General features: G+C 34.7%; 1 protein-coding gene across 2 annotated transcripts in view; it reads left to right on the top strand.

Annotated features, from left to right (window-relative positions):
* The first annotated feature begins 2,392 nt into the window (after positions 1-2,392).
* LOC117105648 (galactosylceramide sulfotransferase-like) overlaps positions 2,393-6,062 on the top strand; it is a 16,395-nt gene continuing 12,725 nt past the window's right edge. The window contains exon 1 of one of the 2 annotated variants that reach the window (XM_033246973.1): positions 2,393-2,550. The gene's annotated coding sequence lies outside the window, so the exon portion shown is untranslated. The remainder of the gene's footprint in view (positions 2,551-6,062) is intronic. The other variant, XM_033246891.1, reaches the window with a different exon arrangement.

The following is a 6,062-nucleotide window of genomic DNA, read 5'->3' on the forward strand; positions in this document are numbered from 1 at the left end:
TATCTTCCCCTCTAAATCCGCCCCTGTGTCAGTGTATAGCAATGAAGTCAAAATGCTAGAATGACACCCCGGTTTAGACAAGTATAATCGTTCCTAGCGCTCTCAGAAATACCCTGAGACGAGTATACTCGACGTTTGTTGGTTTTTCTACTACTACTAAAAAATAAAAACCTCACTTATGGCATTTTAACTTAGCCTTAATTTATTCGTATTTTGTTCTTAATTTTTCCGCAATTTCGACAGCCTCATTCTTCTTATAAAATGTGCTCTTATAAAAAAAATGTAAGTGATATTGCTATTAAAACGTACAACGTTACTTGTATCATGATGATCCTTTTATACAGTATACCCCGTCACGGGTTCAATGGATAGATAGCGTATACATACAGTATAATTATGCTTATACCTCTGTATATGTTTTCTGTCGATGCCAAGAATAAAAATGTTGATTAATTTGTTTCAAATGTTTCTAGTTGTTTGAATCAGCTCATTTACAGTCGCTTTTAATCCACTCTTTATATCAAAATTTGCTATTATTCATTTAAAAGCAGAATTGATTTTGAATTTTTATTCGTAATGTTTACGAATTTATACAGTAGTATTTTTCATTTGGGAAACAATTTGCTTTTTTCTCCATGTCCTCCACTGGTAATTTTTTGATAGGCCCTATCGCTGTGTTCACGGACATATAAAGATTAACATGATAAAATGCCTTCAAATTAGTCTACTAGGACGTAAGAAAGCAAATTTTTCCGGGCCCTTCGGCCCCTGGACCCCCACCGGGGGCTCTGGGCGGCCCCCTGGCTCCGGCCTGGTTGCTCGCTACGCTCGCAAAACGCACCCCCCCCCCATTCAAAAAGCTGGATACGGGCCTGTGTTGTAGGATAGGCCTATCGAGATCATGTGGGATGTTGGTTAAATAAACAAAGCCATAATCAACACAAATTTAGCCCTCCAGCCCCCCCCCCCCCCCCCCCCCCCCACTGCCAGGTACCCATTTGGACAGAGAGACAAACCATGGAGATATTATATTTGAAGTGTCTTGCCTATGAAACAAGCGGGAGATTCGAACCCCGACCACAAGATTGAGAGCAACAGCAGCCCTCCACATGAAATGTTGATCAAAGCAAATAGTTTATAAACAGATTATAATGTTTTGGTAATAAATCCTTAGAATATTAATAATAATATTCATTTCGTAATTAAATACATGTACAGCCATGCGGCAAGCTCGGGCCAGCTGTCATTCGGGTTGCTCATTCACGCGTTATGTTATCTCTTTGAAAATTTAATGTAAAAATAACACCAGTGACCGACCACGGTAATCAATAATTATTGTGTGAAAGTAGGTCCTAATCGTTAGGCCCGGTATAAACGTCTGGATGCTTTTTTCTCATGTGACGGTAACAATCAACTATATCATTATTAGCGTCTATTATTTACGATTATAGTATAATTCGAGCATCGAAATTCCACTTTGATCTTGAATGAAATGGTTTGGTTGTTAAGGGCTTGTGTTTTTATACCGGTACCAGCTCACTCTGATCAATACCAAAAAGATTTCGTTCTGCCAACTAAAAAAAAATAACTCTGCTTCCAAGCTTTATACAATATCAGGGGTGGCGCCAGGATTTTCCCGATGGGGGGTGGGGGCCGAGGTCCCTGACCGAGCCCGACGAGGGGTCAGATTTCCCCGACGAAAGCAAAGTGGGCGTGGTCGACCTTTGATTAAAAGGTTCCGAAAATGTTGACAATTTAGGGGTTTCAAAAGCTTATTTAATCGATTTTAGAGTGTACTAATATGTAGACAATACATATATTTTTTTTGTCCCCGACGAATTGTGCTTTTTCTCCCCGACGGGGGGTGAGGAAGCCATCCCCGACAGGAGACTTGACCCCCCCCCCAGCCCCCCTGGCGCCACCCCTGTATATATAGGCCTATATTAATTATATTTTATATATCATTTTAATGCAGCAGCATCCTACAGTCGGAGATAAACGTAAACGTAAATAGCCTTGCCAAGGAAACTAACGAAACACACGCGGAGAGGATATCTTTTTTTTTCTCACTACTATTGTAATTCATTTCAACACCCCCTCCTCACGTATTTTGGTTAATAAAATGGTTACCACAGGTCAAAATACAGACTAAAGTAGCCTATCATCATATTTATTTATCTATTTAATGTGAGTTGTTTTGTAATATAGCAGCACCCATTACATTGATATAACAATAAAAACTTAAAATAAAGGTAACATATTACACAAAAATTTATTAAATAGATAAATAAATACGTTATAATTATTAATTAAATAGAGCCGCTAACTTGTGCGCATGCGCGTGCACTTATTCCCAAATTTCTATCTATTGAAGTTCGAACCTGCTATTCAGCGCTCTGGCAAAGCTCAAACTTGTATGTTTCGCAATGGTGTGGATTGCTGATTCTTCTGCGTGAACTTTCATTTTTTCGCTGCATTTTTTACGATTAAAATCGAGTGAAATTAATTACAAATGCAACCGTGATCACATTTTACAGCATTTAATAGTAAGTAAGTTAAATTTAGTCTAATATTTATTACATTTTCATAGCAGCGTAATCTCAGAGTGAGAAGTTGAATGGATTATGATTCAGGCCTGAGCAATCGATGAATTGGACTTCGACCCACTTCAAAATATTCAATTCTGCACGTACCAAGCATGGGCCTGATTTATTGCAATATACCGTATAGTGTAGCCTATTGGTATAGCTTCATATTTTGTAGTTTAGAACGCAGAGTTCAAACGTAAACAATCATTTACTGAATTTTCCCATTTCTCATAGAGACTGACATTAGCATACAAGATGTTTTATTAAACATTTTTTTTTCCCTCTTTTCATGCCTTAGGCCTAGAGTATATCTTAATTAATAAATTAATCAATTAATATTGCGTGTTTAAACAGTTACTCCTAAAATAAAATGTGTGTATGGTCTGTTATACTACACAGGGGTGGCGCCAGGATTTGCCTGACGGGGGGGGGGGGGGGGCGAGGCCCTGACGAGGTGGGGGGGGGGAGGTCCCCAACAATGAGGCCGATGCCTCCAACGAGTAGTCAGATTTCCCCGACAAAAGCAAAGTGGTTTTAGTCAAACTTCGATTAAATGTTTTCGAAAGTTGTCCAGAGGGCAAAGCCCCTGAAAATTTTGACAATTTAGGAGTTTCAAATGCTTATTTATCGATTTTAGAGTCTATTAATATTTAGAAAATACATATAATTTTTTTCTCCCAGACGAATTGTGCTTTTCTCCCCGACTGGGGGAGGGTGGTAAGGCCCCGGCCCCCGCCACTCCTGGTTATACATCATAGATATTTTATCATTCTGTCTTGTTTTTTGATGTTTAACATTCGTCTTCTTCAAGCAGATCCAAATATTTAAAAAAATGTAAAATGAATCTTTTATAGGCTTTTTCTCTACCTCATTATCCCCAATGTGTTATTTATTCCGAGGTGTTTGAAAATCCAAATCCAAAAACAGAAAATTAATTTGTAGAAAAAAATAGTTAGAAAAAATTGTTAAGCATGAATTCAATTTCTTCTCATCCATAATAAATGAATTCAAGTTGGTTGAAATCGCACAGTTTATAACCATTAGAATATTGATATATCAATATAGGATGATGGAAATTGTTAATGTTATGTCATTGATATGGTCAAAACTCTCTTTACTTATGAAAAATCTCATTTCAAATTCCAAAACATTAAATTGCTATCTCGTTTACACTGAGTACTTTGGATGAAAATGAATTGTGCATGGCATTAAGCAAATAATAACAAATTCTTTGTTTCCCATTTTTTCAAAAGTTAATAATTGGGTCCACTAATGAAGTCTGTAAAATTGGTATCGTTTTAGAGAAATAATATATAAAATAAAATGAATCTTATAGCATGCGTAAAATCACTTTGAATATGAAAATTAGGCCTCCACATTGACTTTTCCTTTCCAACTTTAAAAATGGCTTCAAAACACCTTTATGGGTTTGTATAACATGAAATGTTTGCAGACGTCATTGGGTTGACATAATTTACCCTGATTTGATTCAGCAAGTTTCTATATTTTTAGATTTAATCTACATGTTATTCAATTAAACAGCAAATTGTAGCTGAAATTTATATTTTTTTATAGACAGATAAAAATGAAACAGTTTATTTTAAAATAAATTTCATAGCAGAAATGTCGAATTTAGATCATATTTTCACGGCCGTAAGTGACATTTTTGTTGATTTTGAGATAATATTTGGGAGTACATGTCTAAATGACCTTAGAAAATTTCAGGTCTCAATAATGAGTCGTTTCTGAGGTAGCACTTAAAATCTAGTGATTTTCCATGTCAAAACAACGTAACTACAAGATTACGCACAAAATAGCGTATCTGCGCTGAAGATACGTTGTTTTGCCAAAGAATGGTATTCAAAAATTGTCTTCAGCCGTTGAAGTCTGGTAAGGCAAAATCAAATGGTTATTGGTATTTTTATATCAATAATCTTAACAACATGTATGAACAAGCTAGGTGATGCTTATGATTGCCCCAAATGTGATAAATTCCAAAAATATGTCTTTCAACAGTACCAAGTCTGACATGTTTCCGAGGCAAAACAACGTATCTGTAATTATCGCTAATAACTTTGCAATAAACAAACGGTTGTAATTAAAATTTTACATATAATCACAATGTCTATAGATATATAATCCTGCAAAATTTCAAAAGGCTACGACAATTTATTGGAAAGTTACAAACATGCAAACTTTAACTCTATTTTTCTCCAAAAGTGAAAATTTCAAGTTACATAGTTTTGCCACGGAATGGCCGTTCAGTAGTATTAACCGCAGATTTTATTATTTCAAATTTGAAATTTTTTAAAAGTAGTATTTAGTTCCTAATTTTTTCAGTAGGTAGGTTTTTACTTTTCCATGTTTGTTTTCCCTTTCTTTTATCATATCAGTAGTTTAAGAACACGGCCTCTTGGACCAACCTTTGTAAAAAGATTGAAATGAATATCCGTGGATAAATAAAGTTATTATTATTACTACACTCTCTGTCAAACTTACGGTTATAATCCCTGGTGAATGTTTTTGGAAGCGGTAACTACAAGGTACAAGGTAGTACCTTCAAATGAATAGAACAATTTTACTAACATAAAAAAATTACAAAACCATTAAAATAATTTAATCTACAGGATATTGAAAACTAATAAATAAAGGCTGTTGAGATATTTATATCTTTAAATTATACTTAGGCATAATATTGAGATTAAAAAAATTAATAACATTTATTTACATATTTAAATACAATTTACATAAAAAATTGAATTTGACTATCCTTTTTTAAGATGGGAGACTACCAAAAAAAGGAGGAAATCTAAAAAATGAGGCTGTCCCAGAAGAAGGAGTGGCTTTAAAAAAGTGGGGAGGGGGTGAGCAGCCTATAAAATAGTAGCCACCCAAAAAGGAGGTGTCCCATAAAAAGGGAGGTGGCCAAAAAATGGATGATTTAATAGATCAAAATGAGAAACATGTTTTTTTTTTTTATTTGGCTTAGTATTTCACAAGCTGTTGCAGTACTGTCCCCGCTTTATACTATAGCGCACACTTTACAATGAGTACCTACACATATATTTGTTTGTGGTGTTAGAATATTGACATCATTTATATGAATAACACATGTGATGTAATGCCCAGGCTTTGTTTAGATTGATACAATAATTTAGTTTGTGTAAGCTGAATATACATATATTATTTAGTTAATTTTTTCTACTTTAGGAAAAAATGTTTTTGTTATTATGCTGTTTTATACATTGTGCAAGTGAGTAGGCTATTCATTTTCACATATCATCATCTTCCGTTACTGTGCATAACCTCGGTTGAGTATACTCGCACAATACAGCACTCATATATGTCGCAGTCAAAAGGCAAAGAAAAGGAAATAAATAATTAAGTAAATAACTAAATATATATATATATATATATAACTATACTTCTCACTTTATACTATCTGGCTTTTTCAACCCTCACTCACTCGCCACT

This window comes from Anneissia japonica, unplaced genomic scaffold (genome assembly GCF_011630105.1).
Source record: "Anneissia japonica isolate Jap-2015-1 unplaced genomic scaffold, ASM1163010v1 scaffold701_len334292_cov200, whole genome shotgun sequence".
Taxonomy (NCBI): domain Eukaryota; kingdom Metazoa; phylum Echinodermata; class Crinoidea; order Comatulida; family Comatulidae; genus Anneissia; species Anneissia japonica.